This window comes from Saimiri boliviensis, chromosome 11, assembly GCF_048565385.1.
Source record: "Saimiri boliviensis isolate mSaiBol1 chromosome 11, mSaiBol1.pri, whole genome shotgun sequence".
Taxonomy (NCBI): domain Eukaryota; kingdom Metazoa; phylum Chordata; class Mammalia; order Primates; family Cebidae; genus Saimiri; species Saimiri boliviensis.
The window spans coordinates 92,048,481-92,073,456 of NC_133459.1; the positions used below are offsets into that span (position 1 = coordinate 92,048,481).

Sequence of the window (24,976 nt, forward strand, 5' to 3'; positions counted from 1 at the left end):
TATTGGTAAGTGACAAGTATGAAAAAAGTGTTCACTGACATCAAAGCAACAAATCAACCCACAGATAGAGGAAGAGCTTCGCACTTAGGGATGTGAACTGCTCGTAAGTGTAATAAAAAGCCAGGATGCTGCCTCTGTGAGAGAAAAGAAATCAACATAATAATGGGAGGCAGTCAGGAGAATACTGAGCCAGGGGAGAAAATATTTTTAAAAATAAATTATTCATTAACTTTTCAGTAGGTACAGAAGAGAAATGCAGAACCCAGAAGATGTCATGGCAGTCTAAAAGTTTGACATCTTTCATGTGTGGAAGAGCCTTAAGATCTGTTTTAACTTAGAGAAGTTGGGGGTGACTCCCTGAAGACCACTAAGAAAATATAACCTTTTGGGAAATTGTCTCTATCTTGATGATTTTATACCCACAAGAGAAGGACAAAGAGGAATGTGCTTAGACGAATTAAGAGGTGAGTCTGCAGCACTGTCACAAGGCTGTGCGAATCCTGAGAGGGACAGCTGAGGAAATGGTCCCCATCAGGGACTCTCAGGTGAGACCAGGGGGCCTTGGGTTTCAGCACAGCCTGGGCAATTGGAATGCAGGGCTCCGGAGATTCCATGACACCCCCACCTTCGAATTCTGTTATGGCAACTGCAGACGGTTACCTGGCACACCGGCTGCGACCTCCCTCACTCTTGTAGAGTCTGAGCTACAGGCAGTGCCTTCGGCTCTGAGCTCAGGCGTCCTACACGCTGTTTCTGCTGTTAAAGACTCTAAAGTGCTGTGGGGTGTTGATCAAGGTCTTCTTAACCGTAAGTCAACCATCCCAGCTGTTGTCCTCCCTCAGTGCTGACTACACCTATTCGGTTTCACTGGGTTTTGACCCATCTTGTGTTTGGGTTTCTTCTCCCTAGTCCCTGTTATTCCTCTTCTGCCACCAACGTCAGCACGGTGGTATCTGCTGGACATTTATCCAGGGAGAGGGCAGAGATGAACATCCTAGAAATCAACCTGGAATTGCGCTCCCAGCTGGCAGAGAGTCAACGGCAGTTCCAAGACCTCAAAGAGAAATTTCTTGTAAGTCAAGCTACTGCCTACTCTCTGGCCAAGCAGCTCAAGAAATTCAGTAAGTTCTATCAATTCACTATCACCAAAGTGACGAATAAGCGCCTGCTTCTCTCTGAGATACTCAATGGTCCCTTCATCTAAATTAATTTCATCCTTTCCTTAGTTCTAGGAAAATAGAAATGGGTATTTTAACTTCATGGTGTTAAGGATGGCAAAGGGAGGCACGATGCGTTTAGCAACGTTTCCACGTTAGCGGTCCCGTGTGAGGTGGGACTAGAGTTACAATCCTGCTTACTGACTCTGACACAGGCACAGACGCACTTACTTTCCTCAGCAAGATGCTCAATCCTGTTTACGAGAATCCTTTCTGTATCCTGTAAGATCCCGCAGACAGATAACTTGTAGTGTATTGGTAAATGTCTAGGACCAAAGAACTGCCGTTCAGTTTAAGCTTCTTTGAGGCCCAGTAGGCAAATCTCTGTTCTGGGGACCCCGGGGGAAACGTGGTGACAGTACAGAGTACCTGCTCCAAGGAGCTGAAGGAGGAGACTGCTCCTGATGGTAAGCGTGGCATCTGTACGTGAGGGCATCCAGAGCAGGAAGTGCCCTGGGGAGAGGGAAGTCCTGCCTCTTGGGGCAAAGGCTCTTATTCTAAAGAGGAAGACAGATGGCACATTAGACATTGTGGAGGTCACAGTGTGGTGTGTGGAGTAGGGAGCCTGGGCCCGACTCCTGGGCTCCATCCAAGTGGCCTAGCTTCTCTGTGTCTCAGTTTCCTCATCTGTTCGTGGGTATTATAATAATACCTACCTCTGTAAATTGCTGCAATAAATTACATGAGCTGTTTCTTCTAAATCTCCTAGAACAATGCTTGGCACAGAGTAAACACTATTAGTTCTTTATTCTACTATTTCTAACAATTCAAACCTTATTAGTATTTGGCCATATTTCTTTTATGATTTCAGGGTCTAATGCCTCATATCTTATGCCATTATATTCGGATCAGAGCCTGATTGTGGGATGCTTTTGTCCTTGGGACGGACACTGCCACCTGCCATGTAGGCAGTGACCACAGCAGCCTGTCCAGCCTTCCACTGAGGCAGGCGTGACTGTCTTTTCTCAGAGTGTGAAGAGTACAAAGACATCGTAGACTCTGTGCTGAGGGATGAAATGCGGTTCATAGAGGAGAAGCTGGCAGAGAAGCTGAGGCAAGCTGAGGAGCTCAGGTGAGCAGACGCCGGGGTGACAGGCAGGTGGGCAGGGCTGTGATCTCTGACGTGCAACAGTTCAGCTGGGAGAAGCAGGAGCTAAGCTGGGCCTGGACCAGGACAGGCATTTCCATGGCAGGCACATTTCACACCAACACTCATGAAGCAGAACAGGAACCTTAGCGAGTTACGGGTTGCAGTTGTTCCCTGAGCTGTGTTTACTCTTTTGATAACAACTAATCTTGAGCCCAAATTTGCATACCAAAATTAATTACAAGAAAGTGAACCACCCAGCAGCATTTAGTACAATCCATTCCATTTACGCTGAGAGTCACCTTCTGGCTGACTGCAGCAACTCATTCGGTCAGTCAATGCTGCCTTCTTGACCTGTCGTTCTTTTCCTCTTTCATCTTTACAATTCACCCCTTCTGCACCTGGCCACATTTCTGTGCATGGCTCTGTTTCCAGTCACTGCCCGATGCACTATGTGAATTTTCACGTAAAAATGTCCATGGCTAAAGTGAGGAGCTGAAAGGACATCCTCTTGAAACCGATTCAGGAAGACACTGACTTTTGTTTCCAGAAGAAAAAAATGAATGGAACTTCACAGAGGGTCTCACAGGAGCTCCCTCTGATACAGAGGACGCCTCCAAGGTTCAAGCAGTTCCCCTCTCTCGGCCTTCCGAGTAGCTGGGACTACAGGTGTGCACCACCATACCTGGCTCATTTTTGTATTTTTAGTAGAGACAGGGTTTCACCATGTGGGCCAGGCTGGGTTGGAACTCCTGATCTCGGGTTCTGCCCACCTCAGCATCTCAAAGTGCTCAGATCACAGGCATTGAGTCACCATGCCATGCTTTTAAAAATAAATAAAGATTTACTTATTATTATATTATATATACATAATACAGCAGGCGTATTCTGTTGCAGAGAATGGAGGATTTTTTGTTCCCTCTTAAACAGACCCTCCTCTTTGCTTTCTGGGACCACTACCTTATGCCTCATGTCAAAACCATTTGGGAATTCCTGGGTTTCAATTCCTTGTGATTTAATCTTTGTCACCTCAAAATATATAGATATAAATATGGTGTAGATATAAACACACACACATATTTCTCTGGACCACAGGCATTTCCCCAAACATGTGACCTTCTGCTTGGAGGGCTCCTTTGAGGACATTCTCACATAAACCTCCATTGCAGTATCAGAACTGATCACTCATCACTTTCCGTTATTAAACCTTCTCTGCTATCTCACCGTAGGGAATATAAAGCCCTGGTTCACTATCAGGCAAAGGAGCTGACCCAGTTACGAGAGAAGTTACGGGAAGGGAGAGATGCGTCCCACTCACTGAATCAGCATTTTAAGGCCTTCGTCACTCCCGATGACCTTGACACGTCCCAGGGTAAGGACCTTCGAGTGCAGCCAGCTAAGGGGCGCAGGCTGGCAGATGGATACATCAGCAAGCTCAGCCCAGGTAAGGTAGGCACAGGCCCTGATGACACACAGCCCCAGGCTTATGAAAGTCCCCAGATAGTGACACATAAATAATGACAATTTTATTTCGTTTCACTAAAAATTCGTAACCATGACATGACCAGGAATTCCTGGGCCAAAACTGAGATGGAAAACCCATGGAGTTCGAGGTCACAGTTTTGCAAATGTCTCCTCATTTCTTGCTGGAACGCGGTCTTTAGGGCAAGAGGTGGCATCCATCTAGTTTTAAAGGACAAGAAGGAGACTGTGACAGGAGGCCGAGTGTTAGAGTAAAAAGAACCCTGGACTAAGATTGAGGGTTCCAGGCTCTATCTTCAGCAATGTCTTTAGCAACTGTGGGGAACCAATTAATTTATCCTTCCTGAGTTCCTGTCTCTAAATCTGTAAAGGCAGACAAATTGTCTCTTGCATTCAAATGTGGGAAGACTTACGACTATATTTCACGATGAGATAAAGCCCCTTGCTGTGTGGTGTTAAAGAAGGCACTTGACGTGGTAGCATTTGGTGGTAGGAAGCCGTCTACTTGAAGCACTCCATGTGGAGCGTGTATTCCTGGATAAGACAGCAGAAGTCGATTGGAGGGCCCACGAAGTCGCTTGGAGGGCCCACGAGTGGAGTACTGTGGGACAAGTTAGTTTGTCCTGTCATAAGAGAAAGATACTGGTTTTAAAGTAAGCTGTAACAAAACACAGAGCCTATGCCTGGGTATCAGAAGTGAGGCAGGGTTGGGGAGACAGCTGCTGAAGCTTAGAGAGAGGCTGGGCAAACCTCCAGTAACATGGGGAGCAAGATGGCTTTTCACTATTTGGCCAATATTGATGGTGACCCTCCAAATCAGAAACAGGTTGCCTCATGAATCAGGAAAACCTGTCTGATTAAAAATAAAATATGAGAGTTTTCAGTACAATGCAGACCCATAGATGGATGTTCATGTCTCAGTACACATAGGGCTGACTATGATTCCAGTGGGTGAAGTGGGAAATATCTGAATAGATGCATCTGTATTTCCAGAAAATGATGAAGAGGAGGATGAAGATGATACAGATGAGGAGGTCGATGAAGTACAGGAATCAGCTGCCCCCAGGTAACACTGAATAATCAGGAGGGGTAATTGGTGGTGAAATATGGAAAAGGTCTCAGAAAGAACACAAGGCAGGTGAGGGTAGTCACAGATTCCAGATGCAGGATACAGAGAGCTGCAGAGTGCGCTGATTTCACCCACTCACCAACAAGAAAATAGCCCTGTTAACATCCTTGTCCATTGTCTTCATGGTACCTGTAAGCACGACCCTCGATGACCTCACTAGCCTTCGGGACTTCCTGCACACACAGAGGAGACCTGTCCTCCCCTGTAGTGAAACCAGGACGAGATGCAAAGCTGCTTTCCACATGGTTGTCTTTAGACTCCTGTTAGGGATGGTAAACAGCAAAGAGGCAAGAAGCAGAGGAATTGGGAAGCATCTAGCACAGCTAAATGCCAAGAAGAGTACCTGGAAAAATCTACATTTCCTGTCACAATGTGAAAACTTTAAAACGTCCAGGAGGCACACCATCTCAGGGATCTACCGTGGCTCAGACACCTGTATTTCCTTGCCCACAGTATGTTAAATACAACCCAGGTTAGACACACTGTGGCAGCTGTCTTTGCTTCTGTGTGTGTGCTGTGAAGACTGTACCATACAGAAGCAGCTGAGTCTCTGTCTTCCTCAGCTCCTGTCTGTCCAGTGCAATGAACGCCAGCTGCTCTCTTCCTCTCTGGTTCCCATGGCAGCCATGCTCTGTTGCAGAGAGAGAAGGATTGCCTGTTGTCTCTTAAACAGACCATCCCCTTTGCTTTCTGGGACCACTACCTTATGCGTCTTGTCAAAACCAGCTGGAAAATCCTGGGGTCCAATCCCTCCTTGTTTAATCTTTGTCATCCAAAAGCATATAGATATAGATATAGATATAGATATAGATATAGATATAGATACAGATATAGATATAGATATTGTACAGATACATACATACATACACACACACACACACACACACACACACACACACACACAGACATTTCTCTGGACGAGAGGCACTTTCCCAAACATGTTGTGACCTTCTGCTTGGAGGGCTCCTTGAGGACATTCTCACATAAACCTCCATTGCCGTATCAGAACTGATCACTCATCACTTTCTGTTATTAAACCTTCCCTGCTATCTCACCGTAGGCAATATAAAGCCCTGGTTCACTCTCAGGCACAGCTGGCTAAAGGACACAGGCTGGCAGAGCGTTATATCAACAACCTCAGCCCAGGTAAGGTGGGAACAGGCCCTGATGACACACAGCCTCAGGCTTATTAAAGTCCCCAGACCGCCACACCTCCACAATGACAATTTTTTTTTTTTTTTTTTTTTGAGGTGGAGTTTCGCTCTTGTTACCCAGGCTGGAGTGCAATGGCGCAATCTCGGCTCACCACAACCTCCGCCTCCTGGGTTCAGGCAATTCTCCTTCCTCAGCCTCCTGAGTAGCTGGGATTACAGGCACACGCCACGATGCCCAATGTATTGTTAGTAGAGACAGGGTTTCACCATGTTGACCAGGATGGTCTCGATCTCTAGACCTCATGATCCACCCACCTTGGCCTCCCAAAGTGCTGGGATTACAGGCTTGAGCCACCACGCCTGGCCCACAATGACAATTCTATTTCCTTCCGCTAAAAATTTGTAACCATGACATTACCAGGACTTCCTGGGCAAAAACTGAGATGGAAAACCCATGGGGTTGGAGGTCACAGTATTGCAAATGTTTCCTCATTTTTTGCTGGAACGTGGTCTTTGGGGCAAGAGGGAGCATCCGTCCAGTTGTAAAAAACAGGAAAGAGGCTGTGAAAGGAGGCAGCATGTTAGAGTAAAAAGAGCCCTGACTAAGCCTGAGGGTTCCAGGCTTTATCTTCAGCAGTGTCTTTAGCAACTGTGAGGAACTGATTAATTTATCCTTCCTGAGTTCCTGTGTCTACATCTGTAAAGGCAGACAAATTGTCTCTTGCATTCAAATGTGGGAACACTTACGACTGTATTTCACAATGAGACAAAGCCCCTTGTTGTGTGGTGTTGGAGAAGGCACTTGACGTGGGGGCATTTGGTGGCAGGAAGCCGTCTATTTGAAGCACTCCACGTGAAGCGTGTGTTCCTGGATAAAACAGCGGAAGCCTCTTGGAAGGCCCACAAAGTCCCCGATGTGTGGAGTACTGTGGGACAGTTAGATTTTCCTGTCGTTAAGAGAAAGATACAGGTTTTAATATAAGCTGTAACACGACACAGAGCAAGTGCCTGGGTATCAGAAGTGAGGCAGGATTGGGGAGACAGCTGCTGAAGCTTAGAGAGAGGCTGGGCAAGCCTTTAATAATATGGGGAGTAAGATGTCTTTTCACTATTTGGCCACATCTTGATGGGACCCTCCAGATCAGAAACACGTTGTCCGACGGATTATAGGAACCTGTCAGGTTAAAGATAAAATATGGGCGTTTTCAGTACAATGCAGACCCATAGATGCATGTTCATGTCTCAGTACATGAACAGTCAGTACATAGGGCTGACTGTGATTCCAGTGGGTGAAGTGGGAAATATCTGAATAGATGCTTCTGTAGTTCCAGAAAATGATGAAGAGGAGGATGAAGATGATACAGATGAGGAGGTCGATGAAGTACAGGAATCAGCTGCCCCCAGGTAACACTGAATAATCAGGAGGGGTAATGGGTGCTGAAATATGGAAAAGGTCTCAGAAAAAACACAAGGCAGGTGAGGGTAGTCACAGATTCCAGATGCAGGATACAGATAGCTGCAGAGTGCGCTGATTTCACCCACTCACCAACAAGGAAATAGCCCTGTTAACATCCTTGTCCATTGTCTTCATGGTACCTGTAAGCAGGACCCTCGATGACCTAGCCTTCGGGACTTCCGGCACACACAGAGGAGACCTGTCCTCCCCTGTAGTGAAGCCAGGACGAGATGCAAAGCCGCTTTCCACATGGTTGTCTTTAGACTCCTGTTACGGATGGTAAACAGCAAAGAGGCAAGAAGCAGAGGAATTGGGAAGCATCTAGCACAGCTAAATGCCAAGAAGAGTACCTGGAAAAATCTATGTTTCATGTCACAATGTGAAAATTTTAAAAAGTCTAGGAGGCACACCATCTCAGGGATCTACCGTGGCTCAGACACCTGTATTTCCTTGCCCACAGTATGTTAAATACAACCCAGATTAGACACACAGTGTGGCAGCTGTCTTTGGTTCTGTGTGTGTGCTGTGAAGACTGTACCATACAGAAGCAGCTGAGTCTCTGTCTTCCTCAGCTCCTGTCTGTCCAGTGCAATGAACGCCAGCAGCTCTCTTCCTCTCTGGTTCCCATGGCAGCCATGCTCTGTTGCAGAGAGAGAAGGATTGCCTGTTGTCTCTTAAACAGACCATCCCCTTTGCTTTCTGGGACCACTACCTTATGCGTCCTGTCAAAACCAGCTGGAAAATCCTGGGGTCCAATCCCTCCTTGTTTAATCTTTGTCATCCAAAAGCATATAGATATAGATATAGATATAGATACAGATATAGGTATAGATATAGATATAGATATAGATATACTACAGATACATACATACACACACACACACACACACACACACACACACACACACACACACACATTTCTCTGGACGAGAGGCACTTTCCTAAACATGTTGTGACCTTCTGCTTGGAGGGCTCCTTGAGGACATTCTCACATAAACCTCCATTGCCGTATCAGAACTGATCACTCATCCCTTTCCGTTATTAAACCTTCTCTGCTATCTCACCATAGGCAATATAAAGCCCAGGTTCACTCTGAGGCAAAGGAGCTGACCCAGTTACAGGAGAAGTCACTGGAAGGGAGAGATGCGTCCCACTCACTGAATCAGCATTTCAAGGCCTTCCTCACTCCTGATGACCTTGACACGTCCCAGGGTCAGGACCTCCGAGTGCAGCTGCCTAAGGGGCGCAGGCTGGCAGATCGTTATGTGAGCAGGCTCAGCCCAGGTAAGGTGGACACAGGCCCTGATGACACAGCTCCAGGCTTATGAAAGTCCCCAGACAGCCACACCTCCACAATGACAATTCTATTTCCTTCCACTAAAAATGTGTAGCCATGACATGACCAGGACTTCCTGGGCAAAAACTGAGATGGAAAACCCGTGGGGTTTGAGATCACAGTATTGCAAATGTCTCCTCATTTCTTGCTGGAACGTGGTAATTGGGACAAGAGGCGGCATCCATCCAGTTTTAAAGGACAGGAAGGAGGCTGTGGCAGGAGGCAGCATGTTAGAGTAAAAAGAGCCCTGGACTAAGAATGAGGGTTCCAGGCTCTATCTTCAGCAGTGTCGTTAGTAACTGTGGGGAACTGATTAATTTATCCTTCTGGAGTTCCTGTCTCTACATCTGTAAAGGCAGACAAATTGTCTCTTGCATTCAAATGTGGGAACACTATGGCTATATTTCATGATGAGATAAAGCCCCTTGCTGTGTGGTGTTGGAGAAGGCACTTGACATGGGGGCATTTGGTGGCAGGAAGCCGTCTATTTGAAGCACTCAATGTATAGAGTGTGTTCTTGGATAAAACACTGGAAGCCTCTTGGAGGGAACACGAAGTCCCCAATGTGTGGAGTACTGTGAGACAAGTTAGTTTGTCCTGTCATAAGAGAAAGATACAGATTTAATATAAGCTGTAACAGGACACAGAGCCTGTGCCTGGGTATCAGAAGTGAGGCAGGATTTGGGAGACAGCTGCTGAAGATTAAAAAGAGGCTGGGCAAGCCTCCAGTAATATGGGGAGCAAGATGTCTTTTCACGATTTGGCCACATCTAGATGGTGACCCTCCGGATCAGAAACACATTGCCTCATGGATAAGGAAAACCTGTCAGGATAAAGATAAAATATGGGCCGGGCGCGGTGGCTCAAGCCTGTAATCCCAGCACTTTGGGAGGCCGAGGCGGGTGGATCACGAGGTCAAGAGATCGAGACCATCCTGGTCAACATGGTGAAACCCCGTCTCTACTAAAAGTGCAAAAAATTAGCTGGGCATAGTGGCACGTGCCTGTAATCCCAGCTACTCAGGAGGCTGAGGCAGGAGAATTGCCTGAACCCAGGAGGCGGAGGTTGCGGTGAGCCGAGATCGCGCCATTGCACTCCAGCCTGGGTAACAAGGGCGAAACTCCGTCTCAAAAAAAAAAAAAAAAAGATAAAATATGAGAGTTTTCAGTACAATGCAGACCCACATATGCATGTTCATGACTCAGTACACATAGGGCTGACTGTGATTCCAGTGGGTGAAGTGGGAAATACCTGAATAGATGCTTCTGTAGTTCCAGAAAATGATGAAGAGGAGGATGAAGATGATACAGATGAGGAGGTTGATGAAGTACAGGAATCAGCTGCTTCCAGGTAACACTGAATGATCAGAAGCGGGTAATGGGTGGTCAAATATGGAAACGGTCTCAGAAAGAACACAAGGTAGGTGAGGGTAGTCACAGATTCCAGATGCAGGATACAGATAGCTGCAGAGTGCGCTGATTTCACCCACTCACCAACAAGGAAATAGCCTCGTTAACATGCTTGTCCATTGTCTTCATGGTACCTGTAAGCACGACCCTCAATGACCTCACTAACCTTATGGACTTCCTGCACACACAGAGGAGACCTGTCCTCCCCTGTAGTGAAGCCAGGACGAGATGCAAAGCCGCTTTCCACATGGTTGTCTTTAGACTCTTGTTGGGGAAGATAAACAGCAAAGAGGCAAGAAGCAGAGGAATTGGGAAGCATCTAGCAAAGTTAAACACCAGGAAAAGTACCTGAAATGATGTACATTTCATGTCACAGTGTGAATATTTTAAAAAATCTAGAATGCATACCAGCACCATCTCTGGGGTCTACCATGGCTCAGACACCTGTATTTCTTGGCCATAGTATGTTAAATACAACCCAGCTTAGACACACAGTGTGGCAGTTGTCTTTGGTTCTGTGTGTTTGCTGTGAAGACTGTACCATACAGAAGCAGCTGAGTCTCTGTCTTCCTCAGCTCCTGTCTGTCCAGTGCAATGAACACCAGCTGCTCTCTTCCTCTCTGGTTCCAATGCCAGCCATGCTCTGATGCAGAGAGAGGAGGATTGCCTTTTCCCTCTTGAACTGAACCTCCCCTTTTACTTTCTGGGACCACTACCTTATGCATCCCAGCAAAACCAGCTGGCAATTCCTGGGGCTCAATCCCTCCTGGTTTAATCTTTGTCATTTCAAAATATATAGATATAGATATAGATATAGATGTGCTATAAATATATACATACACACACACGCACACACACACACATGCACACACACACGCACAAACACATATGAAGTCTTGGGGTCCTATCCCTCATGATTTAATCCTTGTCATCTCTATCCTACCTGGTTCATCAGGGACGTTCAGAAGGCTGAGGAAAAGGAAGTCCCTCAGGACTCTCTGGAGGAATGCGCTGTCCTTTCTTCAAACAGCGACAAGCCATCCGACTCCAGCCAGCCTCACAGGAGCGCCAAAGTCACATTTGAGGAAGACAAAGTCGACTCTGCTCTGATTTTAGACATTGAAAGCCCTCAGGATGAAGGGGAGGATGCTCTAAACATTCTCCCAGGTAGCCTCCATATTCTTTGTCCCTCGCCCCTCTGTCTAGGCTGAGGAAGGTCAATTCTGAGCACAGGCTGTATACATACACATTGGTTTGGATCAGAAAGCAGGATGGAGCTGGGGGCAGTGGCTCACACTGTAATTTCCACACTTTGGGAGGCCCAGGGTGGATCACATGAGTTCGGGAGTTCAAGATCAGTTTGGGAAATGTGGTCAAATCCATCTTTACAAAGAATTCGAAAAATTACCCAGGCACAGTGATGCATACCTGTAGTCCCAACTACAGGAGGCTGAGGTCGGAGAATCATCTGAGCACAGGAAGTTGAGGCTGCGGTGAGTCAGGATTGCACCACTGCACTCCACCCTGCGTAAAAGAGAGACTCTGTTTCAAAAAAAAGAAGAAAGGAGAAAGGAAGGAAGGAGGGAAGGAATGGAGGGAGGAAGGGAGGGGAGACTAGGATGGCCTATTTAATACAGATGTCAGTGGGCCTGATGGCTTCCCACTTCTCCCTGGCCCCAGTATCAGGTTACTGGACCACAGGCAGGTATGACAAATTCCTAGCCACCTTTGTACAGGAGGTGTACAGGAGGTATCTGTCCGCCTTCTGGCCCGGTTCCTATGTCCCTTGTCACCTGTAATGATGTCATCGTTTCCCTGTACACTGTCCATGGAGTTTCTATGCTTGTCCACGGTTACTGACAGCCTTGTCTATGTATGTGGAGATGACGTTTTCCTGGTTTCACTCTTCTCGGCCTCAGTCTTGGTCTCCTGTAAGTCAGCTTGTCTTAGCTATGCAGTCACCTTGACACCAGGACAAATATAAATAGAAATTTCACTAACAATTCATCGAGCAGGATATATGATGAGGTAAATCAGTATTGCAGCAACACTTCTGGAGAGTAGTTAGGGCCAGTTTTGAAGATTATGGGGAAAACGTTCTCTTTAATTGTTTGCACTGACTTAGGTCAGAGGATATGTGATTATGATCTATCAGATGAAGGAGATTCTGTCCCATGGATCTGGAAAGCAGGCTGAGCTACCTCTGATGAGACTTGATCTAGAGAACATTAGATTCCGCCTGTCAGAATATCATTTTCTTACACTGAGGATATTGATGTCCCTGTGCTGTGACTGGACCCTGATTTAGTCCTGTGTGAAGTGTGATTTGCTGACTGTGACCTGCTCTTCCGCATTTGTTTACAGGAAATCAAAGTGATCATGAGGAAGAGGAAGGGAAAGCGCCCGTGCCCCCCAGGTAACTGGACTTGTGGGGTGTTAGCTCAAAAGTGACACCTGGAGACCAGGGATCCCGGGAAAATAGGAAAAAAGTGATGAATAGAACTGTTCTACCCATTCAGCCAACTGCACATGACCCTTTTAACAATGTCTTCTTTATTGTGGTACTTGAATACGTTTCAATTTCTTAATCCTTTTCAAGCATCGGAAATGACAGTCACTTGAGCCAGGTGAACTGACCAAACTCAGGGATTTCCTGATGTCACCTGCTGTCTGCCTCTTTGGCATTTCCCTGTATGCAAGTGTTTGCTAGCAGGAAAGTGAATGAAAACAACTCATGTCGTGCTCACACTTTTGAGAATAAGTGAGGTTGAGGATACAGGAACTCTCTCTGTGAAGATTCAAGAACCTGTATCCATTTGGCCTCTGATGCTAATTTCAACAAAATGTATACAGAAGTGCTGAATGCACTGTGTCCTGGCAGTTTCCCACAGGGATCCCTCCATCTCTTCCTCCCCAGCTCATTGTCCGCCCGGTACACTGAGCACCTGCCGCTCTGTCTCCTGCTCGACACAGGGAAGGATGCTTGTGTCTCTCTGAGCGGACCGTATGGGCTTCCTCCGGCCTCTCCTGTGGTCCTCCCTCTAGAACCAGCTGGGCGCGGTGGTTTTGGTACTGTCCGCTGTTTCTCTTCCGTCTTCTTCACCCCAGGCTGAGCCAGGAGCTACTAAAGTTGAAGGAGCAGGAAGCCCCAGAAGACTCCCTGGATGACATGTACTTGACTCCTTCAGTTCAGTGTGACCTGTCTGACTGCCACCAGCCTTATAGCGACACCTTGTCCTCATTGGAGGATCAGCTGGCATGCTCTGCTCTGGATGGAGCCTGTGAGTACTCCAGCCTGAAGGTCACAGAACTCCACGGTCCTCCCGCGCAGCCTCTGTATGTTTTGTTTCTGCAACTTGTGTCACGGAGACAGACCATCCATGCAGGCAGGCGCTGTCAGCTGAGCCTGTTTTGAATCTGACTCTTGGCTCCATTTTTAGTCACAGACATCCAGTGGGAGGAACTTCCTCTTTTCCTGTCCCAAGTGCCTCCTCGGTCACCTGGCTTCTTCTCATAAGAACAGGCTGTGGACATGAAAACAGGAAAGAGGTCAGGACTTATAGCAAGGTTTTGGCCACAGTGGCCCATCCGGATATACTTGCATAACAAACCTTCTTCTGTAAGATAGGGCGTCTCTCTTTTCAGAAATTATGTTGCTAACTGCACACCTTGAACAGGGGCCTTATCTCTTCTCTGGCCATCCACACATCCAGGCAGTGGTGCACCATGATTTCAGAGGCCGTTTTATACTTCCTGTGTCTGATAAGGATTCTCTCTCCAGGGATCCCCAGCTCAGGGGCCTTGGACCGTTGCGGGTCCATGACCTGTTAGGAGCTGGGCCACACAGCAGGAGGTCAGCGATGGGAGAGCATGACCGCCTGAATTCTGCCTCCTTCCTGCCAGATCAGATCAGCAGTGGCATTTACATGATGTCTGTCTGTGTGGCCTGGGTGGCTTTACTGAGAGGCAGGGAGAGAAGGGATGGGTGTTCTGGGTGTGCTTAACAAAGGGAAAACTGAGATTGTTCCTACTGAAGCCCCTTCTCCTTTCAGCTTCCACCCAGGCCGCCTGTCCCCAAGGGACTTGGGGTGGAGACTTGAGCCACCGCCCGTCAGAGGTGCAGGCGTCACAGACACAGCCGGAGCCAAGCACCCTGGTGCTGAGCTGTCTGCGACTACAGCTGGATCAAGGGTCTGACTGTGGGAATGGCTTAGCCAGGCAGGTCCTTTCCATCACCACCTGCGGCTTCACAGTCAATGCTGATTCTGGGATCCAATGCTCCTTCCAAGGTAGGGAAGGAAAGGGGACAGGAAGGTCTAGTCCAGGTCTTGGTGGTCACGGTGCTGCGGGTGGAGCAGAGAATGGGGCCTCTCCGTGCTCACTCGGGGTCAAGTTAAATCCATGATACTCCAGCCTGGTGAGCTGAGCCAGAGCCTGGGGCTGAGGACAAAATCTGCTCTCAGGTCCTGGGTTTGCCTCCTCCTCGTTGTTCACTTTGGCCAAGGATTTTGTGTTTTTGGTATACGAATCTCTGTTTTCTCATCTGAGCTACCTACAAAATACTTTCTACCGGTACTCATTGCTGAGAATATTTATTATAATTTCCAAAGGGCCTGATTCAATAGCAATTGCTCAATCGACCTATAAATACGTGTTATCTCATCTGTCTTTCTGCCAAGTTTACATATAGAAAGTGACTTCACAGACTATGTCTTCTCTGAGGTCGAGCAGTTGTGACGCTCTCTGTTCTCTAGAGTCCCCTATTCCTTTCCTTTCTCACACACACTCCTCTGTCAGTTTTCTTCCTCTCCTTCCCCTTACCCCATGAAGCCAGTTCTCCACTCTCAGGCACTTTCAGTGACAACCTATGAGGCACATTCAGGACCAGGGTAAATCCTGGACCAACATGTCAGTCTCATGCCCCGTCCAGCCCCTCTTTCTCCTTTCTCTGCTCTTTTGAAAACAAAGGGCAATCTTCACATGGGAAGTGTTCACCTCAGTCTCTTTATAAAAATGCATTTAGTTCATCATCTCCACTCATGTCCTCGATCATGTCCTCAGTTTCCTTCTCACAGGGGTCCACTTCTGCTCAGATTTCCTTAAAACCCTGGATCCTGTTCATTCTCACTCTTCGTCCTGGTCCATATCTCCTCCTGGAGCCCTCAGCTGAGGAATACGGGGACCCCCGTCCTCAGGAGGAGGGAGGGTCACGTGAAATAACGAGCACCATTTGGGTCCGTGGAGAGGACACTTGGAAGGCACTCAGCGGGTGTCGGGGGATGTGCAGTCCTTGACACGCGCCGTGTAACTTATTTAAACTGATTTCTTCCCACCAGATTCTCTGTTTCACTATGGATTCTTACACTCCCAGCCAAGACCCAACACACTGGCTCAGATGCACGTTGTCTTGCTCACGTTCCATGGAGTCCAGGGCCGGAGCCAGGCTCCTGGTAAGAGCACAGGGTGAATGCCTTGTGTCTCACTCACAGCTTCCTTGGTCATTTCTCCCTGGTGTCTCACAGGTCATCTGTTTCTTTGCACACCTTTTCTTTCTCATTCTTCTCATATTTCTTTTTTTTTTTTTTCAATTTCAATGGAACAGATCATTGATTACACTGTTATATTAAATATCTCCCAAATCCCTATATATTAGTTTTTCATTAGATTGATATCTACAGATACATGCATTTACATCATTTGCCATGTATGTGATGTACATTTGGTTTGTATGCTACGTAGTGTGTATATATATATATATATATATGCAGTAGATCATATAATGACGCAAGTTTTGTAAATTCTCCAGGTTCAGTCTTCCCTGGTTCTTTTCTCATCGGCTGCTGTCACCTCTGTCTGGTCTCACCTCTGTGCCCCATGGGCCGCCACCCTGCCAGGCCCTTCCACCCCCATGTCTATTTGGACACAGCTCTGATTTAACTTTCACTTTTATGATCTCTTCCCTCCCCAAAGCACAGCCTACACACAGTGTGAGTCCCTTGCTTTTGCCTTATCTACTGGAAGCTTTTTGTGTTTCTTAATCTTTTGTTTCTTGAATATGTTTGTGAATCGGGAGTGCCTTGGCCTCCTGGCAAACTTGTCCTTACTGAGTAATGTCAGAAAGATCAACAAAAACGAAAATATTAAAGTCACTCTATTGGCTTCCCCTCACCGTTTAGACTCTCTGTCCAAGGCCACATTCCTGATTTGACGTCCTTTGGGTGGAAGAGGAAGTCACGGTAAGATCATGGATGCCAGTGGGTGTCATTGGCTGTCGTTTTGTTTTCAGAGCTGGTTTTAGCCTCCTCTGTTGGGATGAAGAACCCTCCACAGCTGGAAGATGATGCACTCAAAGGCTCAGCAGACAACACACAAGGGCATCACGTCACTGACAACATTCACGCCTCCAGCGTTCTGAAACCAAAGATGATAAAAAGAAAACTCCCATTCAGCAAGTGGATCCCTTGGCCTTCATGCTTAGGGGGCAGAGGTAATCACATCTATGGCTCTTAGCCGCACTCACTTCTTATTTCTCCCTGTCTGTGGTGACAGCTCCTTCTCCCGCTGCTTTCTCTCTTCCAGCGGCTGCTGTCATCTCTGTCTGATCTCACCTCTGTATCCCATGGGCCGCCACCCTGCCAGGCCCTTCCACCCCCATGTCCGTTTGGACGCAGCTCTGATTTAACTTTCACTTTTATAATCTCTTCCCTCCCCAAAGAACAGCCTACACACAGTGTGAGTCCCTTGCTTTTGCCTTATCTACTGGAAGCTTTTTGTGTTTCTTAATCTTTTGTTTCTTGAATATTTTTGTGAATCGGGAGTGCCTTGGCCTCCTGGCAAACTTGTCCTTACTGAGTAATGTCAGAAAGATCAACAAAAACGAAAATATTAAAGTCACTCTATTGGCTTCCCCTCACCGTTTAGACTCTCTGTCCAAGGCCACATTCCTGATTTGACGTCCTTTGGGTGGAAGAGGAAGTCACGGTAAGATCATGGATGCCAGTGGGTGTCATTGGCTGTCGTTTTGTTTTCAGAGCTGGTTTTAGCCTCCTCTGTTGGGATGAAGAACCCTCCACAGCTGGAAGATGATGCACTCAAAGGCTCAGCAGACAACACACAAGGGCATCACGTCACTGACAACATTCACGCCTCCAGCGTTCTGAAACCAAAGATGATAAAAAGAAAACTCCCATTCAGCAAGTGGATCCCTTGGCCTTCATGCTTAGGGGGCAGAGGTAATCACATCTATGGCTCTTAGCCGCACTCACTTCTTATTTCTCCCTGTCTGTGGTGACAGCTCCTTCTCCCGCTGCTTTCTCTCTTCCAGCGGCTGCTGTCATCTCTGTCTGATCTCACCTCTGTATCCCATGGGCCGCCACCCTGCCAGGCCCTTCCACCCCCATGTCCGTTTGGACGCAGCTCTGATTTAACTTTCACTTTTATAATCTCTTCCCTCCCCAAAGAACAGCCTACACACAGTGTGAGTCCCTTGCTTTTGCCTTATCTACTGGAAGCTTTTTGTGTTTCTTAATCTTTTGTTTCTTGAATATTTTTGTGAATCGGGAGTGCCTTGGCCTCCTGGCAAACTTGCCCTTACTGAGTAATGTCAGAAAGATCAACAAAAACTAAAATATTAAAGTCACTCTATTGGCTTCCCCTCACCATTTGGACTTTCTTGTCCAAGGTCACATTCCTGATTTGACATCCTTTGGGTGGAAGAGGAAGTCACGGTAAGATCATGGATGCCAGTGGGTTTCATTGGCTGTCGTTTTGTTTTCAGAGCTGGTTTTAGCCTCCTCTGTTGGGATGAAGAACCCTCCGCAGCTGGAAGATGATGCACTCGAAGGCTCAGCAGACAACACACAAGGGGATCACGTCACTGACAACATTCACGCCTCCAGCGTTCTGAAACCAAAGATGATGAAAAGAAAACTCCCATTCAGCAAGTGGATCCCTTGGCCTTCATGCTTAGGGGGCAGAGGTAATCACATCTATGGCTCTTAGCCGCACTCACTTCTTATTTCTCCCTGTCTGTGGTGACAGCTCCTTCTCCCGCTGCTTTCTCTCTTCCAGCGGCTGCTGTCATCTCTGTCTGATCTCACCTCTGTATCCCATGGGCCGCCACCCTGCCAGGCCCTTCCACCCCCATGTCCGTTTGGACGCAGCTCTGATTTAACTTTCACTTTTATAATCTCTTCCCTCCCCAAAGAACAGCCTACACACAGTGTGAGTCCCTTGCTTTTGCCTTATCTACTGGAAGCTTTTTGTGTTTCTTAATCTTTTGTTTCTTGAATATTTTTGTGAATCGGGAGTGCCTTGGCCTCCTGGCAAACTTGCCCTTACTGAGTAATGTCAGAAAGATCAACAAAAACTAAAATATTAAAGTCACTCTATTGGCTTCCCCTCACCATTTGGACTTTCTTGTCCAAGGTCACATTCCTGATTTGACATCCTCTGGGTGGAAGAGGAAGTCACGGTAAGATCATGGATGCCAGTGGGTGTCATTGGCTGTCGTTTTGTTTTCAGAGCTGGTTTTAGCCTCCTCTGTTGGGATGAAGAACCCTCCGCAGCTGGAAGATGATGCACTCGAAGGCTCAGCAGACAACACACAAAGGGATCGAGTCACTGACATTCATGCCTCCAGCGTTCTGAAACCAAAGATGATGAAAAGAAAACTCCCATTCAGCAAGTGGATCCCCTGGCCTTCATGCTTAGGGGGCAGAGGTAATCACATCTATGGCTCTTAGCCGCACTCACTTCTTATTTCTCCCTGTCTGTGGTGACAGCTCCTTCTCCCGCCGCTCTCTCTCTCTCTCATTTGTTCTCTCCAGCGGCTGCTGTCACCTCTGTCTGGTCTTACCCCAGTGTCCCCTGACCTCCCACGCTGCCAGGCCCTTTCTGTCCCCATCTACTCATTGCTCTCTGAACTCTGCATTGTTCCTTCTTCTGCTGTCTTGAGGATCCCTCTCACGGCCACAGGAGAGCCAGGCCTCCTTTTGCTCCTCCACATGCACAGTTGAAGCTGCTGAACACAGAATTCTTTGCCTGGAATTGCACACTCTCTTGGAAAATTGTCCTTTCCTCCCTGTATCCCCAGCTCCATTGCCTCTTTCTGCAGGGAGCATTGCTTTAATTTATCATTTACATGTAGGTTTTCCTCATGCGTTGGCTTTGGAGGAACCCAGCTAAGTCAGCCCTTACTCGTCTCTTGTTCCTCTGAATGAGAAGTGTTAAAGCTGAGCACGGAGAGCCCCACTTAGAAAACTAAACTAGAACCTGGGTCATAGGTGAGAGTTCCCTCCCAGACTGGAGTCAGGTTTGTCTTCAGCCCCAGACATGCAGTCTTGTGACAGTGTAGATGGAATTGCCAGGGACTCAGTAGTCTCGCCTCATGGACTCATCTGTGCTGACATTAACTGGGTGACATTTATGACATTCAGAAGCACATGCAGAGGACAGGACTTCAAAACTGCATACATCACGAGATAGAGGATTCTAACCTCTCTCCATTTTATTCTCATTTCCATTTCTACACATCCAGTTACGGGTCTAAAATGCGACTCAGATGAATCTTGAGGCCAGGGTATATGAGAGAGCATTTTCTGAATTAACTTTGAGAAAAGTGATTCCAGGACCTGCTTTATGCACACACAAGATGACAGACAAGCAGGTGTCTACAGGACAATCTTTGCTTTGGCCCAGCACAATTGATAAGAGAGAGATTTCACTGAAGTTGTCAGAGAGAAGACTAAAATCCATGGCACTACAGGAAACAAAGCCAATCATGAGACAAATGGGGAAGGGAAGAAAGTGATGGGAAATTAGGTGGTTCCATTTGGTCTCTCTAAATCCCGCTGCCATGGAATAAACACCTGGTGAGATTTCAGTTAAGATGCATGCCTTGAACCCGCACCTTGAGATTCTCACTTACATGTTCGGGGGTGTGGTTTGGGTGTCTGTAGTTTTAAAATGATCCCACGTGATTCTAACATGTGGCTGAAGATGAGGAAGACAACCGGTCTTCTACCACCTCAGGCTGCCAACATGGAAGTTTTCCATGTGTGGCTACTCCAGAGAAAGGCTGAGCATCCATCAGCATTTGATAGGATACGTATTCCCCTCTCAACAGGACAGTTCATACAGCATAGCAAAAAATCAGAAAGAAAACCAAGAAAATTAAGAGATTCGACCTTTAGCCTCTGCTTGAAATATACTTGCTCAATTTTGAATGCAAGACAAAGTGAGAAACAGTCATTACACTAAAGCCTAATGTATGGAAATAATACCTCCCGTATTACATAGAGTGGAATTTAGTGTTTTCTTTGGCAGTTTAAGGTAAATCTTGCAGTTGACGTTTAACCACACCGATTTTATAGCCCACTAACTGGCTCAGCAGGGCAATGTGAACGTTTTACTTTTGGTCAATTATTGTTCTTCCTCAAAGCCCCCAAAGAGAACTTATTAGTCTCACTCTCCTCAAGAGAACAAATAACAAATCAAGACTGAAATTCTGCAAGAGATTGCCTATGAATACTTCTTTATGCCACTCTTAAAGCTGACATTAAATACTAACAAGGAACCTTTCAGCCTGGTGTGGTGGCTCATGGCTGTAAACCCAGCACACTGGGAGGCCAAGGTGGGTGGATCACAAGGTCAAGAGATCGAGATCATCCTGACAAACATGGTGAAACCCCCTCTCTACTAAAACTACGAAAATGACCCGGGCCTGGTGGCACGCACCTCTGGTCCCAACTACTCGCGAGGCTGAGGTGGAAGAATCGCTTGAGCCCAGGAGGCGGAGGTTGCAGTGAGCCAAGATTGCACCACGACACTCCAGCCTGCTGACAGAGCAAGACTCCTTCTCAAATAATAAAGAAAGAAATTTCTCCCAAAATGTACTTGGGGAAAAGAAAAAGTGGGAGGAGAGAATGTAGTAAAACAAAAACTATTCCTTTTCACCTTGTACTTCAAAGTTTTGTTGGTCTAGATAGTGAAAATATTCCTAGCAATGCCTTAACGTGTAACCAGGTATGCGTTCAACTTCCGGGCATTAGGGAAAATAAGTAAGTCCATAGTTACACTCCCCACTCTCTGCTCATTTCATTTTGACTGTCTTTGTTGTTGTTTTTTTTTTTTTTTAATTTTCTTTCTTTCCTGATCCCATTTGAAAGAATACTTATAATGATGTTTGGGTTTTTTTCTTTTTAAATTTTTTAACCAACCAAGTTAACACCACAGACGTCGTATTTCTTTGCAGAACCTTAATCCTGTCCCAGCCAGGGGAACCCCACAGCCTCTCCTGACTGCCGAGACCTCCAGATTGGACCCTTCCCTCTCGCTTCCTCCAATTTCTATTGAAAGGGCCTCAGTGCCTGCTTCTAGCTCCGGGCTGTCAATAGCAAGTCATGTGGCCTTAGTTCAGTCTTACCCCTGTGGCGTCACTACTCCTGTGTTTAAAAAGGTGGAAGAGGACGTGGATGCTGTTTGAGGTTCTTGCTGCTTTTTCTATCCAGAGTGTTACCCATGACCCTCCCGCTCCTCCCCAGAACACTGGGACATGGAGTTGTCAGGGGGTGGGCTTCTCTGCAGAGGGTCCTCCTTCTGCAGTCCTCTGTGTCTGAGCATGCATGATTGATGCTGAGCACACCCTCACTGGGAGGAAAAGCCATCACTCTGCTCCAGACAGAGGGGATCAGGAGGAAAGGGGCTGATGTTCCCGGCTGCTGGTTGGGCATAGGTGGGGTCCCTATATCCTGCACCCCAGGCTGACAGGAAGTTCATGGAAATTCAGGAGTGTTTTCTCACTTGTGGATGGTGCTTCCCCCTTCAGGCAGTCCAGTGCTCACCCTCAGCTCAAGCTCCCAGCAGGAGATCGGTTTGCCCCTGGGATATCATCACTTAGCCGTCCCTCCAGACTCAGCCTTCAGGAGGACCTGACAAAAATGTTCATTGGATTATTTTTTCTCTCTCCCCTACAGGCACCAAATACTGCCAAAAGGATGCAAACAATGAAAGGATGTCAGGAAAAAAAGGGGGTCACAGGCTTTTCCGCTTGATGAAAAAACACTAAAATGGCAAAGCAAGTTCAAGTCCAAACACAAGTCACGGCAGGGATCCTTCACTGAGGATTGCATTTTAGACCACAGAATGCTCTTGATGATTTCAGCCCACTAGGCTCCTTTGATTCCTCCTCCTCCAATTGTGATCAGTACCAAGGGTGTCCAATTCCTAGACAGACAAACAGCATTGACAAGCCTCAGCCCTGCTCCTGTCAATTTCTATCCTGCAGAGAGCAGGAGTCCAGAGCTGCTGGCAGGGGACAGCGTGTCACCCGGGACTCCGTCGGGGCAGAGTATCGATAATGTTATATTCTTGCTGCAAATGCTTTGTTTGCAGAGGACAGGTCCACTGTCTGGCTCAAAGGTCTACATTCTCAAGTCGCCTGAAAGTGTCCTCGTAATTAAATTCAGCTTAAACATTTTGCCAGGAGCACTGCAGAGTCGATGCTATGAGCTTCCTATTCAGTCCATCCGTGGGCAGAAAAGGCCCAGTGTGTCCATCCCCATTATCGTGATACTAGCTAGAATGGGCACTTGGTTAAGGAGGAGACTAGGAACTCTGTCCCTTGTAAAGACACCTTATTTGTAATTAATTTGAAAAGTGGTTTCAAAAGTATAAACATCTGTATTCTAACCATCTTCCTCTTACCATTTTATCATCAATTAATTACCCTGCCTGTGTTAGTTATTATATTGATATTTGTACATGGGGAATATTCTCTCTCAAAATTTTACTATATACTTGTTTTTACTGGCATTCTTCACAACAAAGAATATTCCCTGCCCAAATTTTAACTTTCATCCAAAATGAATCTTAATTTGTTTTGTTGGCATTCTGTTGTGTAAAAGAATATTCTCCGCCCCAGTTTTAATTTTCACCCAAAATTAATTTTAGTCTATTAGTTATAATGTTTAAGCTTTGTTTAATAAAGATTTTTTTGCCCGTGACTCTGGACTAGTGGATTTTTTACAAACAATGTTTTAAGTTTTTATTATTATGATTGGTTTGGCAGATAAACCTACAGATTAATAAAAACATTCTTATTTTTCTGTTTATATTCTAAACTCTTCCATATTTTAGTCTATACTTACCATATGAGGTAGATGGTGTTTTCTGTATTTCTTTGTTGATGATACTTGTTTTGCGTGCGTGTGTGTTTGTGTGTGTACATGCGTGTGCATTGTTATTTAAGAAGAGTTGTATAGCTCTTGATTAACATTGCACTAAGGTTTTGACATCACTAATCCCCTTTTAACTTGACACACTTCTGCTATTTGGTTTATACATTTTAATTTGTATCTTTCAACTTCAGATTTTTACCACTAACAATCAAAGCAATATATTCCTCTTCTCTTTCCTCTTTACCTGCCATTTCTCATTTGTTATTTCAACCCAAACATAAAGTGACAGCCTATGTGTCCCACCTGTCCCCACCTTGGTTTTTGGTGTAGATGTACAATTAAATATGTTGACGCACCTGAGCTATTCAAACGTGTGTCCTAGGTATCCCTTGTGGAGTGGAATTTATCCGTAGCAGAGTCCTCCTGAGGGAATCGGGTCTTGCTAACTTTTGCATGCTTAGGGAACTTTTCCCAGTCTTCATACATGGGTCACATCACCGCATATACAGTACTTGCTAAAAATGATTTTTTCTTATGATTTTAGGGCGTACTGTTTGGTGTTGGGAGACATCACATTTGCTGTCTCTGGGATTCTATTTTGTTCTACCAGGACCTTTAACTTCTGCCAGTTATCTCATTCATTCTCATCACCACAAGTCTCCAGAGGATGCTTCCTTTGTCCAAGCCTCCCGGTCTCCCCGCAATGCTGCCCTTGGAAGATCGGTCCCTCTGGTCCTCTGCACCGTGAAGCCCCTGCCCATCATTCCCCAGTAGCAGGTTCTGATCCACCAGGTCTCAGGCGTGTTCTGTGCTGCTCCACACTGGCTGTCTGAGGATGGTTGTTCTGGGTGTTCTGTCGTGAACAGGCCCTCCCTGCTGTGCTGGTTTTTATTTGCATACTGTTTCCTGCTCCCTCTGCTGTTGTGTGGCTCCCAGGTCCAGCTAAATAAAATCACCTGAGGGCCACAGTGTTCCCCAGCCCTGGTTGGGGGCAGGATTATGGGTGGCATTTTTGACTCTTTGTTAATCCCTAGGGCTTTGAAGTGTATGTGGAGAAATTCAGCTATTATCTATCCTACTTCTTCAAATGCAGAACTTCAGTAGTTTAAAAAAGGAGAAATAATCATATACTAGAACATCTTCATATTCATTGGCCAGCTTCAGCAACAGTCACTGAATAGCCGAACTTTTAAAAATACAATCCTTCCGGCCGGGCACGGTGTCTCAAGCCTGTAATCCCAGCACTTTGGGAGGCCGAGGCGGGTGGATCAGGAGGTCGAGAGATCGAGACCATCCTGGTCAACATGGTGAAATCCCGTCTCTACTAAAAAAAATACAAAAAATTAGTTGGGCATGGTGGTGCATGCCTGTAGTCCCAGCTACTCAGGAGGCTGAGGCAGGAGAATTGCCTGAACCCGGGAGGCGGAAGTTGCGGTGAGCCGAGATCGCACCATTGCACTCCAGCCTGGGTAACAAGAGCGAAACTCCGTCTCAAAAAAAAAAAAAAAAATACAATCCCAATCCTTCC

General features: G+C 46.6%; 1 pseudogene; it reads left to right on the forward strand.

Annotated features, from left to right (window-relative positions):
• Positions 1-838: 838 nt before the first annotated feature.
• On the forward strand, positions 839-17,430 carry LOC141580464 (NBPF family member NBPF4-like; annotated as a pseudogene).
• The last annotated feature ends 7,546 nt before the right edge of the window (positions 17,431-24,976 follow it).